Source organism: Vulpes lagopus, chromosome 15 (assembly GCF_018345385.1).
Source record: "Vulpes lagopus strain Blue_001 chromosome 15, ASM1834538v1, whole genome shotgun sequence".
NCBI classification, from domain to species: Eukaryota; Metazoa; Chordata; class Mammalia; order Carnivora; family Canidae; genus Vulpes; species Vulpes lagopus.
The window spans coordinates 14,344,908-14,363,489 of NC_054838.1; the positions used below are offsets into that span (position 1 = coordinate 14,344,908).

The window sequence follows — 18,582 nt, forward strand, 5'->3', positions numbered from 1 at the left end:
ACCCCCAACTCACGTGCTTCCTCGCTCGTTCATTCGCTCACACGCACACCTGTGCTCATGCATCCACTCACGTACACCTGCACTCACACATCCTCTGTCCCCACAAGTGTTTACTGAGCACCTGCTCTCTGAGGGACACTGCTCTCCCCTCATGTGATGGTGGCACTAGTGGCAGCAGTACTGTGAAAACTTGGGACTGTGTCTTGTATCCCCACATGATAAGCTCCCAGGAGCAGGGAAGTGAGGCATGTAACCCAGCCTGTCATCATTGAACCCTTTTCCACCATTCCAGATTTTCCCTTCTTTTCAAGTGTGCCTTCTCTAAGTGTACTCTGAGCCATGACTGGGGGAGGGAGGGGGGCTGTGTGCCTCCCGTGGCCAGGGGTCTTTATTCAAGGCCTTTTGCACATTTCTGTAATGCTTAATCACATTTATCTCTTCTAAGCACCTCTTTTTATTTTTTATTTTTATTTTTTAAAGATTTTAACTATTCATGAGAGAGAGAGAGAGAGGGGCAGAGACATAGGCAGAGAGAGAAGCAGGCTCCCTGTGGGAAACCTGAGGCAGGACTTGATCCCAGGACCTGGGATCATGACCTGAGCCAAAGGCAGATGCCCAACCACTGAACCACCCAGGTGCCCCACGTTCTTTCCTTTTAAATCCACCTACAATTAGCTTATTCGATGTCTCCTGTTTCATGAATTCGAGGGCATTGTTTCTTTACTTTCTTTCCCATATATTAACATCCCTGAAACCAGAGTGTCTTAGAGCTGATGGCATTCTACAGCTGTTGCAAGCCAGGTGGAAGACAGGAGATCTCACTGCTTCCGCGTGTGTGCACTGGGTCCTAGCCCTTCACAGTGTGGCCACTTCCAGGTCTCAGCCTAGAAGAACACTTTCAAAAAGTAGTTAGTAAAACATCTAGGGATTAAAAATGCTTTGGGTAACAGTAGTTTAAATGATTTTTCTTTTTTCTGAGTGGTACTTTTAAAATGGTACGTTTTGAAATCAGTTGTTCCTGCACGCACTGGCATGTCCCGTAACACTTAAAGGCAAAACACAGTCTAATCATTTCATCGCTCTAAATTTTTATCTGTTAGGACAACTTTTGCATTTCTGAATGTTATCTGCTGCTGGATTCACCTAATTCTACTCTCCACAACTCATTCAGGATTGGTAGAATCGATACTCTGAAATATGTTTTAAATGTCTTTTTCCTTTATTTTAAAGGACTACTATACAAAAAAATTTAAAATGTATGTGACTAGTCCCCTACGTAGCTTATATTCTTTCTTTTGTTTTTCAGTAGTTGTAGCTTATCCAGGTCAAATATGTCTTGGTTAATTCTTTGAAGATGAGATTGTCCACTGGAGAATTTCTGCAGGTTCTGTGGATTTAAGAATTCTTTCCTGCATCTGGTTAGAATGAGCTCAGGCTCTTCTCGTCTGTGAAGGCCCGCATGTGCTCCTTCTCTTCTCTTTAGTTGCTTGTGGCCATCGTTCTTTAATTCTCAATGTCTGGGATTTAATAAGCCTATATTTGAATGTCTTCCTCTTGATTGTTCAAGTTGAAGAGACCATGTGTGCCTTTTCCATTTTTAGACTGTGAATTCTTATCTTGGGTCCTCTCCTACCGAAGAAATGACAAGTTGTTTTCATTTTATTTTGCAATCACAATTTTGGTAGTTTGGTAGAGGCTGCCCAAAGTGCTAGGTTAAGGAAACTTCTGAAGCCTTCTCCTGGCTGAGAGGAAAAGATCGCCAGCTTAGGATAATGATGAGTGTCTTGGGAGAGGTCCTGGTGGGGGGTGGAGGAGGAGAGGAAGAGTCAGAACCACTCTCTGGCCAGCCCTGATGTGGTACATCATTGCCTGTGATCTTTTATATTTATAACCTTCTGCTGGCATTGGACTTCTTAGGTCTCTGAATCTGTTTTCTAGCTCAATAATTTTTTTTTGCACTGTGTCCATTCTGTTTACATTTTTTAAAAATTGGATTTCAGACATTACCTACTAAAACACTCATTTTTTTGTTTTTGCCAAGATTTTTTAATTGTCACATTACTAACATTATAATGCTTTCTTCTTAAAATTAAAAAAATTCTGTTTTTTAGCATCTGGCATTATTGAGGAGAAGACTTTTTATGGCTTGCTAATTTCTTTTGCATTACTAATTTTTGAGATGATGTAATTCTGCTTTACTTTTTTCCTACTTTAGTTATGCTTTGGGTTTCTTTTTTTGCTTTTAATTTTTGTTGGCTATTTTATTTTGGCACTGACATTGGTATTATGTGGATTTGAGTAGATAGAATATATATATATATATTTTTTTAAAGATTTTATTTATTTATTCATGAGAGACGCAGAGACACAGGCAGAGGGAGAAGCAGGCTCCATGCAGGGAGCCTGACGTGGGACTCGATCCAGGGACTCCAGGATTATGCCCTCAGCTGAAGGCAGATGCTCAACTGCTGAGCCACCCAGGCATCCCAGATAGAATATATCTTAAAGTAAAATTTATTAATAGTTTTTCATGCTCACACACACAAACAGGAAGAGCTCTCTTATTCTTTCTCTGTTAATGAAAGTGAGATTTCTGGCTACTTTTTTTTTTTCATTCAAACATAAATCATGAGTATTTTTGTCAATATATATGGATATAGCTCATTTTTTGGTACCTTTTGACCACCTTCACCCACTCTGTCCACCCCCCCCCCCCCAACCCCTTATTTCTGGCCATTTCTGGATCTATGAGCTTTTTTTTTTTCTTTAATAAAGATTCAACATACAAGTAAGATCATATGGTATTCCACTTAGCATAGTGTTCTCAAAGTCCATCTACGTTGTTGTAAGTGGCAAGATTTCATTCTTTTTTTATAGCCAAATAATGATGCGCTGTATAAATATATATATACACCATATCTTCTTTATTCATTTATCTATTGATAGACATGTAAGTTGTTCTCGTATCTTGGCTATTGTAAATAATGCTGCAGTGAACATAGGGGTGCACATATCTTTCAAGTTAGCTTTGTCATTTTCTTTAGACAAATGACCAGAAGTAGACTCACTGGATCGTACAGCATTTCCACTTTTAATTTTTAAAGAATTCTCATGCTGTTCAATGGCTGAACCAATTTACATTCTTAGCAGCAGTGCATATAGGTTCACTTTTCTCCATGTCCTTGCCAGGATTTATTTCTTGTCATTCTGATAGTAGCCATTCTATTCTGACTGTTTGGTAGTATCCTATTGTGGTTTTGGTTGATGATTACTGATGTTGTGTACCTTTTCATGTGTCTGTTAGCCATCTGAGAGTGTCTTCTTTGGAAAAGTGTCTATTTAGATCTGAGCATTTTAAAATTAGATTGCATTTTTTCCTTTTTCCCCCCCATTCAGTTTCAAGAGTTCTTTACATATTTGATATTAACCCCTAGCAAATATTTCCCCCCAGTCAGTAGGTTGCCTTTTCATTGTGTGGATGGTTTCCTTTGTTGTGCAGCTTTTTATTTTGATGAAGTCCCACTTATTTTTTTGTTGTTGGTATTTTATTTTGCCTTTGCTTTTTCTGTCAAACCCCCAAAAATAATCACTGAGATCAATATTAAAGAGATCACTGCCTATGTTTTCTTGTAGAACTTTTATGGTTTCGGGTCTTTTTTTTTTTTATAAATTTATTTTTTTATTGGTGCTCAATTTGCCAACATATAGAATAACACCCAGTGCTCATCCCATCAAGTGCCTCCCTCAGTGCCCATCACTCAGTCACCCCCACCGCCGCCCACCTCCCCTTCCACCACCCCTAGTTCATTTCCCAGAGTTAGGAGTCTCTCATGTTCTGTCTCCCTTTCTGATACTTCCCACTCATTTTTTCTCCTTTCCCCTTTATTCCCTTTCACTATTTTTTATATTTCCCAAATGAACGAGACCATAAAATGTTTGTCCTTCTCCGATTGACTTACTTCACTCAGCATAATACCCTTCGTTCCATCCACGTGGAAGCAAATGGTCAGTATTCGTCGTTTCTAATGGCTGAGGAATATTCTATTGTATACATGGATAAAGAAGATGTGGTTTATGTATACAATGGTTTTGGGTCTTATGTTGAATTCTCTAACCCATTTTGAGTTAATGTTTGTAAATGTTGTAAGATAGTGGCCCACTTTCATTCTTTTGCATGTGGCTGTCCAGTTTTCCCAATGCCATTTATTGAAGAATCTATATTCTAGGCTCCTTTGTCATAAGTTAATTGGCCATATTTGTGTGGCTTTATTTCTAGCCTCTCTGTTCCATTAACATGTGTCTGTTTTTATGCCAATACCATACTGTTTTTTTTTTTTTTTAATACCGTACTGTTTTGACTACTGGAATTTTGTAATACAGTTTGAAATCAGGGAGCACGGTGCCTCCAGCTTATTCTTCTTTGTCAAAATTGCTTTGGCTATTCAAGGTCTTGTGTGGTTGCATACAAATTTTTGGATCCTCTGTTCTATTTTTTTTTTTCTGGGCAATGTATTTTATCTATTTTCATTTGCATATAATTTACTAAAATGTTATATTAGTTTCAATTGTACAAAATAGTGATTCGACAAGTTTATTTATTATGCTATGTTCACTACAATGTAACTACCATTTGTTTTAATACATCTTCATTACAACATCATTGACTATGTTCCTTCTGCTGTGTCTTTTTATTCCCATGACTTATTTCATAACTGGAAGCCAATTTCTTCCATCCCCTTATTCTGTGAAAACTACCATTGGAATCTCAATAGAGATTGCACTGAATCTGTAGATTACTTTGGGTAGTATAGGCATTTTAAGAATATTAATTCTTCTAATCCATGAACACAGAATATCTTTCCATTTGTTTGTTATCTTCAGTTTCTTTCAGCAATGTCTTGTAATTTTAAGTGTATGGGTTTTTCACCTCCTTGGTTAAGTTTATTCCTTGGTATTTATTCTTTTTGATGTGATTGTACATGGGATTATTTTCTTAATTTCTTTCTGATAGTTTGTTTCTTGGTGTATAGAAATGCAACACATTTTTATATATTATCTTAGATAAAAAAGCTTTCTGCTTCCCACCATTGGGTATGTGGGTTTGTCATATAGAGCCTTTATTATGTAGAGATATGTTCTCTCTGTACCCACTCTGTTGAGAATTTTTATCATGAATGGATGTGGAATTTTGTCAAATGCTTTTTCTGCATCTATTGAGATGATTATATGATTTTTATCCTTCATTTTGTTAATGTGGCAAATCACAGATTGATTTGTGAATGTGGAACCATTCTTGCATCCTTGGAATAAATCCCACTTGATCATGGCATATGATCCTTTTAATGTACTGTTGAATTCACTTTGTAAATATTTTGTTGAGGATTTTTGTATCTATGTTCGTTAGGGATGTTGTTGCAATTTTCTTGTGGCATCCTTGTCACAAGGAGGTTTTAGCATCGAGGAAATACTGGTTCTGTAAAATAAGCCTGGAAGTGTTCCCTCCTCTTCTGTTTTTGAGAAGAGTTTGAGAAGGATTGGTAGTAATTTTCCTTTAAATGTGTGATAGAATTCACCAGTGAAGCCATCTGGTCCTGGAGTTTGTTTGTTGGGGACTTTTTGGTTACTGATTCAATCTCCTTACTAATAACCAGTTTGTTAAGATTTTATTTTCTTCATGATTCAGATTTGTTAGGTTGCATATTTCTAGAAATTTACCAATTTCTTCTAAGTTGTACAATTATTGGTGTATAATTTTTCATAGTAGTCTCATGATCCTTTGTATTTCTGTAGTATCAGTTGTAAAAACTCCTCTCTCATTTCTGATTTTGAGTCCTTTCTTTGCTTGTGAGTCTAGCTAAAGGTTTGTCAATTCCGTTTATCTCTTAAAAAACAACTCTTAGTTTCATTGATTTTTTTTCTATTATCCTTTTAGTTTCTAAACATTTCTCTATATGATACATGTCTCACTCAAACATATGAGCATCTATGTCAGTACATATTGATATAACTCATTTAAAAAATCCACATAAGACTCATAACTTATTCAACCATTCCTCTGTAGATATATAGTTATAAGCCAACTTTTCCTATTTGTATTAAAGGTTTTTTAAAAAAGATTTTATTTATATATTTGACAGAGCGAGCACAAGCAGGTAGGTGGGGAGCAGCAGGCGGGGGGGAGAAGCAGACTCCCTGCTTAGCAGAGAGCCTGATGAAGGCTCCATCCCAGAACTCTGGGATCATGACCTGAGCCAAAGGCAGATGCTTAACATACTGAGCCACCCAGGAGCCCCTGTATTAAAGTTTCAATAAACATTGCGTGTGTGTGTGTGTGTGTGTTACCAACTGATTAGTGCCAGTAAAAGGAAAAGCTGTTGCCTTACAGATTTTCTTAAATAGAGTCATCTTACCAAATCTCCTTGTTAGTTCTATTATTGTTTGAGTCTTTAGCACTCTCTGGGTATGGAAATAAGATAAAACATAGTTCTTTCTATTTTGTAAGCTTATATCATTTATTTCAATTTTATGACATTTTCAAATAAAAGATTTGAGAACCTCTTCTGCTATTTCTATCCCCTACTTTATTTTTAAAACGCTCAACCCTCAAAACTTAACAGTTCCATTCAAATATCCCTATAGTTAAATAGTAATTTCAGTCATTGTTGCTAAGTAGTTAAAGATAATTTCTTTCTCAAAACCCCTGGTTTTTCTCTTTTGCTCTTTATTAAACTAATTTCAGCTAGCTACATGAAAATTTTCTATTGCTGAAATTTTATTCTTCCATGAAATTGTTTCTTTCATGTTTCTATAGTTCTACAAATTGTTCATCATTAGTTTAACTTGTTATAAAGTAATAGGCATGATTTTGAAATAGGATGCTATTTAGCAAATTTTCTCAGGATTATTTTGTGACTCTTTCACTTGTTTTTGAATTTAGCTTCCAAATGTGCTTTTGGAGAGATTATTTTTAGAAAACAATAAAATAGTATTCGAAGAGTTCTGAAGTATCAAGACAGAGCAGAATAAACTCAACTCCCTGAATGGTAGAAAAACTGGGATGTTCTAACAAACACAGATACTATATATATTATACTTTATTAATGTAACCGTTCTTCAGAGAATTAGAGTACATAAAATACTCTTTTCAGTATGAGTGATTCCTGAGTTATTACATTTCTGTCTCCAAATATACAGAGAGGCTTTGTTAGATTTTTTTTTTTATTGTATCATGGCCAGAGAGTTTGGTCTTTATAATAATTTGTTGAGACACACTTTATGGACATAGATTTTGTAAGTGATCCATCCATATACAGTTGAAAAGAAAGAATACTCTAGTTTTGGTATGGCTGGTTAATTATATTCTCCAAATCTCCTCTATCCTTATGAATTTTTTTCTTAATGTGTTATTAACTGATATATGTTAAAAATCTAACACTGGATGGAAGATTTATCAAGTCCTTGTAATCCTGTCAATTTTATAATGTTATGCATAAAAGAACATTTAGATTAAAAATGTATTTTCCTAGTAGCTTTAGTCTCCTCAATATGTAAAGACTCTCTATAGTAATGCTTTTTGCCTTGAAGTCTGTTTTGTCGGATATTAAAACAGTTACCCCAGCTTTCTTTTAATTAGTATTAGTCTAGTGTGTGTAATTGTTTCCACTTTTTAAACCACTCCAATGTGGGATTTTTAAAAAAGATTTTATAGAAAAAAATAAAGAAAAAGAAAAAAAATAAAAAAGATTTTATTTATTTATTCATGAGAGACACACAGAGAGAGGCAGAGACAGGCAGAGGGAGAAGCAGGCTCCCCATGGGAAACCTGATATGGGACTTCTTCCCAGGACCCTGGGATCATGCCCTGAGCCGAAGGAAGACACTCAACCACTGAACCACCCAGGTGTCCCCCAATGTGGGATTTGAACTCACCACCATGAGGATGCCTAACTGATTGAGCCACTCAGGTGCCCCTAATTATTTCCACTCTTTAAATCATTCTTTGTTTCCATAAATTAAGAGTGTCTCTTATAAACAGCATATAGCAAGATGTTGTTGGGCTATCTAGTTTGGCAATCTTTGTCTTTTTAATGGATAAAATCAATTTATATTGAATGCTTTCATCAATATACTTGGATTCACTTCTCCCAACTTATTTTCAACTTTTTATTATTCTGCTTTTTCTGGTTCTTTATCCACCCTTCCACAGGTATGATTTCTTTTGGATGAAGGTTTCTATTCTCTCTCATTTCATTTTTTCCCCCAATTACTAGTAGGGAGGCTATACACTCTGTTTTATTATTTTAGTGGCTAGCCTAAAAAATTTGCCATGTGTATTTAACGGAATAGAAACAATACAGGCTTTCTGAGTCTGACTTACTGCACTTAGCCTGTATACTAAATAATACAGGACTTAAGAGGATACTTTGACTTGAATCACACTCTTCCTGACTTAAGTGTTATAGTTGTCTGGGATTCTATCTTAACTTCTTAAATCAATAATTTAGACATTATTGTGATTGTTTTATATTTGTTTAATTATTGCTTCAATCTACCGATCATGGTGATCTTTTTAATTATAAGTTTTTATTTTATTTTATTAAAAAATTTGAGTATAGTTCATACAATGTTACATTGTTTCAGGTATACAAGATAGTGACTCAGCATCTCTGTTCATTAGGCTATGCTCCCCACAAGTGTAGTTACCATGTGTCACCATATAGTGCTATTACAGTATCACTGACTATATTTCCTATACTGTACATTTTATTCCCATGATTTATTCATTCCATAACTGGAAGCCTGTATCTCCCATTCTCCTTTGTTCATTTTGCCTATCCTCTGCCCCTTCCTTCTGGCAACCATGAATTTGTCCTCTGTATTTACAGGTATGATTCTGCTTTTTGTTTATTCATTGGTTATGTTTTTCACATTCCACATAAGTGAAATCATATATTTGGCTTTCTCAGTCTGACTTATGGCACCTAGCCTAATACCCTCTAGGCCTATCCATGTGTCACAAATGGCAAGATCTCATTCTTTTTCATGGCTAATATTCCATTGTATATACATATATATACACACTCACTTCTTTATCCATTCATCTGTCGATGGACATTTGAGTTGTTTCCATATCGTGGTTATTATAAATAATGCTGCAATAAACATTGAGGTGTGTAGATCTTCAAATTAGCGTTTTTGTTTCCTTTGGAAAAAATATGTATTTAATTTGCATTTCCCTGAAGATTACTGATGTTGGGCATCTTATCATGTGTCTGTTGTCTATCTACATGTCATCTTTAGAAAAATGTTCTATTCAGGTCCTCTGCCTGTTTTTAACTGAGTTATCTGATTTTTTTTGGTTGAGTTGTATAAGTTCTTTATATATTTTAGATTTTAACACCCTATCCAATATATTGTTTTTAAATATCTTCTCCCATTCAGTAGGTTGCCTTTTTGTTTTTTTTTGTTTTTTTGGGGGGGGGTGTTTTTTTTTTTCACTGTACAAACTCTTTATTTTGATGTAATACCCTTAGTTTATTTTTGTTTCCCTTATCTTAGGAGGCATATCTAGAAAAATACTGCTATGGCCAACGTCAAAGAAATTACTGCTTATGTTCTCTTGTAAGATTTTTATGGTTTCAGGTCTTACATTTAGGCCTTTAATCCATTTTGAGTTTATTTTTGTGTATGGTGTAAGAAAGTGGTCCAGTTTCATTCTTATGCCTGTTGCTGTCAAATTTCCCCAACACCATTTGTTGATGAGACCATCTTTCCCCATTGTATATTCTTGCCTCCTTTGTCATATATTAATTGACTAGACTGGCATGGTTTTATTAGTTTTATTCAACCTACCATGTGACCTTTGCTCATCATTTTCTGCTGCATTTCAAATCTTTCTTTTGGGTTCAGTTTTCTTGTTCCTGGAATACATTCTTTAGAGATATCTTTTAGTGAGGGTCTGTTAGAAGTAAACTCTCTCAATTTATGTTTGCTTAAAATGACTTCATTTTCTCATTTAAAAATTTTTCTTAATTTGAATTCAATTTAATTAACATATAATGTATAATCAGTTTCAGAGGTAGAATTTAGTAGTTCATCAGTTGTATATAACACCCAGCACTCTACATCAAGTGCCCTCCTTAATGCTCATCACCAAGCTACCCTATCCCCTCACCCACCTCCCCTCCAGCAACCCTCAGTTTGTTTCCTGAGTCTCATTTTTTTGAAAACAGCTTTTTTCCCTGGGTAACATACAAGATGACAATTTTTTTCTAAATTTTGAAGATTTCATTTCAATATATTTTGGCTATTGCTCCTGAGGGAAGATAGCTTTCACGCTGTTGTTCCTTTACAGGTAATCTACCTTTTCTCTCTGCTTTCAGTCATTTCTTTGTCTTCAGCGTTCTTAAGTTTTATTATAACGTGTGTAGGTATAGATTTATTGTTATTTATCATATTTGGGAGCCTGTGAACTTAATCTGAGAAGTTATATCTTTCATCAATTCTAGAAAATTCCCATTCATTATATCTTTAAATTTGCCTTGTCTCCATTTTCCTTATCTTTTCCTGCTAGATTTTCAGTTAGCTATATGTTAGATTTTCTTAGAAAAATCTTTTAGTTCGCTTTCTTATTTTAGGCACTCTTGTCTCTACATTGCCTTCTGGGTAATTTCTTCAGTGCCAACTTCCAGGTCACAAATTCTTTCTTTAGCTGTGTCTGATCCATTGAAGTTTCTAATTATATATATATATATTATATATATATGTATATATATATTTTTTTCATTTCTAGAAGTTCTGTTTGGTTCTCTTTCACATTGACTTGTCCAATTTTGATAATTACTTTTTAAAAAAAGATTTATTTAAGACAGAGTGAATGAGTATGGGGGAGGGACAGAGGGAGAGAGAGTCTTAAGTGGACTCCATGCTGAGTGCAGAGCCCAACTTGAGGTTCAACCTCATGACTCTGAGGTTATGACCTGAGCTGACACTTAGCTGACTGCACCACCCAGGTGCCCCTTAATAGCTTGTAAAAAATAATCCTTTCATTAGCCTTTTTAAGTTTTTTATTTTGACATATTTAAACATATTTCATAACTGATCAGTTGCTAATATATAGCATTTGTGGGATGAATTTACAGTCTATTATTCTGTTGATCCTTGCTCAAAGTGGTTGCTTCTCATGTGTTTTGTGATTTCTGATTTTTAACTTTCTTTGAAACTTTGTCTCTGGGAGCTCTTTGTGGCCTAGGTTGAAAGTTCATTCCTCGAAAAGGACATATTTTGCTTTTGCCCTGGGAAGCACTAATAATCTGGAATAACTTTTTTAAAAAGATTTATTTATTTTATTTATTTACGATAGACAGAGAGAGAGAGGCAGAGACACAGGAGGAGGGAGAAGCAGGCTCCATGCTGGGAGCCCGACGTGGGACTCGATCCCAGGACTCCAGGATCGTGCCCTGGGCCAAAGGCAGGCGCTAAACCGCTGAACCACCTAGGGATTCCCTGGAATAACTTTTAACTACATTTCAATCTTGGGGCTTTTTTCTTGAAAATATAGCAAACTTTTATTTTAATTTTATTTTTAATTGTAGGTGACATATTAGGTTCAGGTGAATAACAGTGATTCAACAATTATGTAGATTATGAAAAGCTCACCATGATAAGTGTACCTACCATCTATCACTGTATAAAGTTATTCCAATATTATGGACTATGTTTGCTATGCTGTACTATTCAACCTCATGGCTTTAGTATTTTAAAATTGGAAATTTGTGCCTCTTAATCCACTTCAACTATTTTTCCCATTCCCTACGTCCCCCTCCTCTTTGACAACCATTAGTTCTCTGTGATTCTGTTTTTGTTTTGTTTTTAGATTCCAGATATAAGTGAAATTATATGGTATTTGTCTTTTTCTGACATATTTCAGTTAGCATAATACTCTCTAGGCCCATCTGTGTTGTCATACATGGCAAGATCACATTCTTTTTAATAGCAAATACTCTATTGCATATATATATACACACACACACACACACACACACACACACACACATACACACACACTACATTGTCTTTATCCATTTATATATTGATAGATACTTAATAAGTTCTTTCTATAACTTGGCTATTGTAAGTAAAGTTGCAGTAAACATAGAGGTGCATATATCTTTTCAAATTAGTGTTTACATTTTCTTTAGGTAAATATCCAGTAGTGGAATTAGTAGATAATAGGGTATTTCTATTTTTAATTTTTGAGGATCTTCCATGTTTTTTATAGGAGCTGTACCAGATTGCATTCCCACCAACAGTGCAAAAGGGTTCCTCTTTCTCCACATCCTTGTCAACATTTGTTTCTTGTGTTTTTGATTTTAGCCATTCTGACAGGTGCGAGGCAACATCTCATTGTCATTTTGATTTGCATTTCCCTGATGATAAGTGATTATGAGCATGTTGTGTGTGTGTGTGTGTCTGTTGGCCATCTGTGTGTCTTCCTTGGAGAGATGTCTGTTCAAGTCTTCTGCCCATTTTTAAATTAGATTGTGTTTTCATGTTGTTGAGTTCTTTATATATTTTATATATTTTGGATACTAACCCTTTATCAGATATGTCTTTGCAAATATGTTCTCCTATTCCATAGGTTGCCTTTTAATTTTATTGATTGTTTCCTTTTCTGTGCATATTTTAATTTAGATGTAGACTCAATAGTTTATTTTTGCCTTTGTTTCTCTTGCCTCACAAGACCTATCTAGAAAATAGTTGCTTTGACTGGTGTCAGAGAAATTACTGCCTGTGCTTTCTTCTAGGATTTTTATGGTTTCATGTCTTCTAATTAGGTTTCTAATCCATTTTGAGTTTATTTTTGTGTATGGTGTAAGAAGTTTGTCCAGTTTCATTCTTTTGCACGTAGCTGTCCAGTTTTCTGAATAGTTGGTTGAACAGACTATCTTTTTCTCACTGGATAGTCTTACCTGCTTTGTTGAAATTTAACAGACCATATTTGTAAGTTTATTTCTGAGTATTCTATACTGTTCCATTGCTCTATGTGTCTATTTTTGTGCCAGTACCATACTGTTTGGATTACTATAGCTTTGTAAAATAACTTGAAGTCTGGAATTATGATACCTCCAGTTTTGTTTTTCTTTTTCGGGATTGCTTCAGCTGTTCGGTGTCTTTTATGGTCCCACACAAATTTTAAGATTGTCCCAGTTCTGTGAAAAATGCTGTGGATATTTTGATGGACTGCATTAAATCTGTAGATTGCTTTGGGTAGTATAGATATTTTAACAGAATTTTTTCTTCTAATCCATGAGTGTGAAACGTCTTTCTGTTTCTTTCTGTTGTCTTTAATTTTTTTCATCAATATTCTATAGTTTTTAAAAAAACAGGCATCTCATCTCTTTGATTAAACTTATTCCTAGGTATTTTATTCTTTCTGGTGTAATTGTAAATGGGATTATTTTCTTAATTTCTCTTTCTGCTGCTTTTAGTGTATAGAAATGCAAGAGATTTCTGTACATTGATTTTGTATCCTGTGACTTTACTGAATTCATTTATCAGCTCCAGTAGTTTTGTGGTAAAGTCTTTAGGGTTTTTTCTATATAATATCATGTCATCTGTGCATAGTGAACATTTTACTTCTTCCTTATCAATTTGGATGCATTTTATTTCTTTTTGTTGTCTGGTTGCTGTGGCTAGAATTCTAGCACTATGTTGTTTACACGTGATGAGAGTAAAATCCTTGTCATGTTCCTGACCTGAGGGGGAAAGCTCTCAGTTTTTCTTATTGAGTATAGTATTTGTTGTGGGTTTTTCATATAGGGCCTTTATTATGTTGTGGTATGTTCCCTCTAGACCTACTTTGTTGAGAGTTTTTATCATGAATGGATGTTGTACTTTAGTCAAATGCTTTTTTTGTATCTATTGAAATGATCATATGGTTTTTATCCTTTCTCTTCTTGATGCAGTGTATCACACTGATTGATTTGCAAATACTGAATTACCCTTGCATTCCAGGAATAAATCCCACTTGATTGTGATGATCTTTTTCATGTATTGTTGGATTCAGTTTGCTAGTATTTTGTTGTGCATTTTTAAATCTATTTTCATCAGAGATACTCGGCCTGCAGTTCTCTCTTCCTGTGGTGTCTTTATCTGGCTTTGGTATCAGGGTAATGCTGGCCTCCTAGAATGAATTTGGAAAATTTCTATCCTCTTTTATTTTGTGGAATAGGTTGAGAAGAATTGTTATTAACTCTTCTTTAAATGTGTTGTAGAATTTGCCTGTGAAGTTCTCCAGTTCTGGACTTCTGCTTGTTGGAAGTTTTTTGATTACCAATTCAATTTCATTACTAGTAATCAGTCTGTTCAAATGTTCTACTTCTTACTGATTCAGTTTTGGTAGGTTGTCCAATTTGTTGGTATAACTTTTCACAATATTCTCTTATAGTCCTTTGTATCTCTATGGTGTCATTATTTCTCATGTTTTGTCTAGGATTTTGAGTTCTTTCTCAATCTCTTTGTTGATGAGTCTGGCTAGAGGTTTATCAATTTTGTTGATCTTTAAAACAAAAAAACTAGCTCCTGGTTTCATTCATCTGTTCTATTAGGGCTTTTTTTGTTTTGTTTGTTTTAGTTTCTGTATTACTTATCTCTGCTTTAATCTTCTGTATTTCCTTTTTTTTCCTGCAGGTTTTGGGTTTTGTTTTTTTCTTTTTATTCTAGCTCCTTTAGAGGTAAGGTTAGGTTATATATTTGAGATTTTTCATGCTTTTGAGGTAGGCCTATACTGATATAAATTGCCCTCTTAGAATTGCTCATGTTGCATCCAAAAGATTTTGTACCATTCTTTTAATTTTTATTTTTCTATGTGTTTATTTCTTCTTGATTTCCTGGTTGAACCATTCATTGTTTACTAGCATGTTGTTTAACCTCCAAGTATTTGTGTTCATTTAATCTTGGATTTGTTAAGACTTGTTTTGTGGCCTAATATAGAATGTATATTCTGTTTTAGGATGGAATGTTCTAAATATATTGGTTAAATCCATCTGGTCCAGGGTGTCATTCAAAGCCACTGTTTCCTTGTTGATTTTGTGTTTGGATGATCTATCCATTAATGTAAGTGGTGTGTTAAAGTCCCCCCCTCTATTGTATAACTGTTGATTGTTTCCTTTATGTTCATTATTAACTGTTTTATGTATTTGGGTGCTCCAAAGTTGAGTGCATAAATACTTACAATTCTTTTATCTTCTTGTTGGGTTATCCTCTTTATTATTATATAGTGTCTTTCTTTGTCTCTTATATTATGGTTTATTTTGTCTGATATATGTACGGGACCCTGGCTTTCTTTTGACATCTATTTGCATGATAAATATTTCTTCAACTCCTCATTTTCAATCTGCAGATGTCTTTGGTTCTGAAATGAGTCTCTTGTAGGCAGCACATAGGTGGGTTTCATTTTTTAAAAAAGATTTTAAAAATTTATTTATTCATGAGAGGCAGAGAGAGAGAGAGAGAGAGAGAGAGAGAGAGAGGCAGAGACACAGGCAGAGGGAGAAGCAGGCTCCATGCAGGGAGCCTGATATGGATTCGATTCCATATCTCCAGGATCACACCCCGGGCTGAAGGTGGTGCTAAACCGCTGAGCCACCGGGCTGCCCAGGTTTCATTTTTTAATTCACTCTATACACTTTATACATATATATACTGATATATATATATATATATATATATATATATATATATATATATTTTTAAAACTTATTTATTTATTTATTTATTTATTTATTTATTTATTCGTTCATTCATTCATGAGAGACTTACACAGAGAGAGGTAGAGACACAGGCAGAGGTAGAAGCAGGCTCTCTGCAAGGAGCCCAATGTGGGACTCAATCCCAGATCCCAGAAGGCAGACACTCAACTGCTGAGCCACCCAGGTGTCCCACTTTATGTCTTTTGATTAGAACATTCAGTCCATTTACATTCAAAGTAATTACTGATAGATATGTTTTTATTGCCATTTTATTATTTATTTTGTGGTGGTTTTCCTAGTTTTTCTTTGATCCTTGTCTTGCCCTCTTTTATGGTTTGTTGGCTTTCTTTGGTGACATAGTTGGATCCCTTTTTCTTTATTCTTTGCATATCTGTTACTGGTTTTAATTTGTGGTTACCATTAGGGTTGCATATAACATCTTCTGCATACAGCAGTCTGCATTAAGTTGATGGTCACTTAAGTTTGAACCCATTCTTTACTCCTTTCCTTGCCCCCACATTTTACATATCTAGTGTCATATTTTACATCCTTTTGTGAATCTTCTGACTTATTTTTACAGATACACTTATTTTTACTGCTTTTGGGCTTCCTACTTTTCTTACTCTTACCTATAGTCCTTTTGTTCCACTCAGAGTCCCCTTTAACATTTCTTATAGGGCTGGTTTAGTGGACATGAACTCCTTTAGCTTTTGTTTGTTGGGGAAACTCTATCTCTTCTTCTATTCTGAATGGTACCCTTGCTGGATAGAGTATTCTTAGTATTCTTGCAAATTTTTCCCTTTCAGCACTTTGAATATATCATGCCACTCCCTTCTGGTCTACAAAGTTTCTGCTAAAATTCTGCTGGTAGCCTTATGTGGTTTCCTTTGTATGTAACAGGCTTTCTTCTTGCTCCTTCAAAAAAATTTTTATCACTACTTTTTGGCATTTTAATCACTATGTGTCTTGGTGTGGACCTCCTTGGGTTGATTTTGTTGGGGGACCTCTGTGCCTCTTGGATCTGGATATGTTTCCTTCCCCACATTAGGGAAGTTTTCAGCTATTCTTCAAATAAAGTTTTGGCCCTCTTTTCTCTTTTCTTCTTCTGAGATCCTATGTGAGTTTTATTATACTTGATGGAGTTATTGAGTTCCCTAAATCTAAATCTATTCTCATTTTGCATAAATATTTCTCTCACGGGCTCAACTTGATTAGTTTCTATTATACTGTCTTCCAGGTCATTATTTTGTTTCTCTGCTTCCTCTAGCCTCCTATTTATTCCACCAAGTATATTTTAAATTTCATGTATTGTGTTCTTCATCTCTGGTTGGGTTTTCTTTTTTTTTCTCTTTATTAATGGTCTCACTGATACTGTACACTCTTTTCTCAAGTCCTGTGAGTATCTTGATCATTACCTTAAATTCTCTATCAGACATATTGCTTCTATTTATTCTGCTTAGGTCTCCTACTATGGTTTTGTCCTACTTTTTCCCTTGGGACATATTCCTCTGTCTCTTCATTTTGTCTCTCTGTTTCTCTGTGTTAGGAAAGTTAGCTAAATCTCCTGTTGTTGAAGGTAATGGCCTGTCCTATCATGCCCTGAAGTGCAATGTCCTCTGTTTCCCAGGACTTGGTGCTTCAGGAAGTGTCTCCTATGTGTGTTGTGTATGCCTTACTGTTGTGTCCTCCATTTTTTCCCTCAGTCTAGTCATCTACAGAGGCTCTTTTTGCCTGTTGTGGGAAGTTTTTGGTCTTCAGCCAGGTGTGGTGCATTTAATAAGATATGAACTGGTCTGCTTTTGAAATAAGACCTGCCACCACTGGTACAGAAGCCCTGCAAAACGTGGGTCAGGAGAGGTAGCATTGGCAGAGTCTGCATCAGTTTTCTTGGGAGGGGACCTGCAGCACAGTACTGAGGCAAGTGTGCCTGGGAAGGGTGGATCCACTGAAGTGTGTGTGTTTGGGGGGCACGGCTTGGTGTAAGCACCTTAGATAGTGAGTGTAGATGCTATGCTGGTTCCTGTAGGTAGCTGTGTGTTTATGCTGAAGGGCAGGGGAGGTAAATGGTGGCTACTAGCTCCTTTGTTCCTGGAGGGATCTCCCTGTGATATCTGTCTTCCTGGGCCATGCTCTGAAATGAGTAAATAATTCTCCTTCCTGTGTGCCCTAGGCATTTTTTAAATTGCTGTATTTCCATGGGCTATTCATCTTGCTGTCTCTTTAAGGGCTGGGACTCTGCTTCCTAATGGCCTCCAGACTCTCCTGGAACAGAGCTTGCTGATTTTAAAAATTCTAGGCTTTAAGTCCACTAGTAGTAAGAACTCATGAGATACGGCCCCCTTTGCCTTCAATGCCAAATATGGGGATTTGTTTTCCTATATGGGCTCTCTGGTGTGATAGTCTGTTTCTTCACACTCCTAGCTTCCTCCCAACTGCAGATGGCCACATTATGTTTCACTCCCAAACTATGTCTCTGCTTGTCCTATTTTCTTTGATGTGGGATTTTCTCTACCTTTAGTGGAGTTTCTTCTGCTAGTATTTGGGTCATCTTGGGTCCTCCTACACCATCACTACCTTCCCAGCCTCCACTGTCTATGTTTTCTCTGAGGAGTTTTATGGTTTCAGGTCTCACATTTAGGGCTTTAATCTACCTTGAGTTTATTTTTGTGTATGATGTTAGAAAGCAGTCCAGTTTCATTCTTTTTCATGTAGTTGTCCAGTTTTCCCAGCACCATTTATTGAAAAGGCTGTCTTCTCCCCATTGCATATCCTTGCCTCCTTTGTCATAGATTAATTTACATAAGTGTGGGTTTATTTCTGGCTCCCTATT

At 35.6% G+C, this 18,582-nt stretch overlaps 1 protein-coding gene across 1 annotated transcript in view; it reads right to left on the minus strand.

Moving 5' to 3' along the window:
• The window catches only part of PARVA (parvin alpha), a 165,498-nt gene that overhangs the window by 29,128 nt on the left and 117,788 nt on the right, over nucleotides 1-18,582 (minus strand). The window lies entirely within an intron of this gene.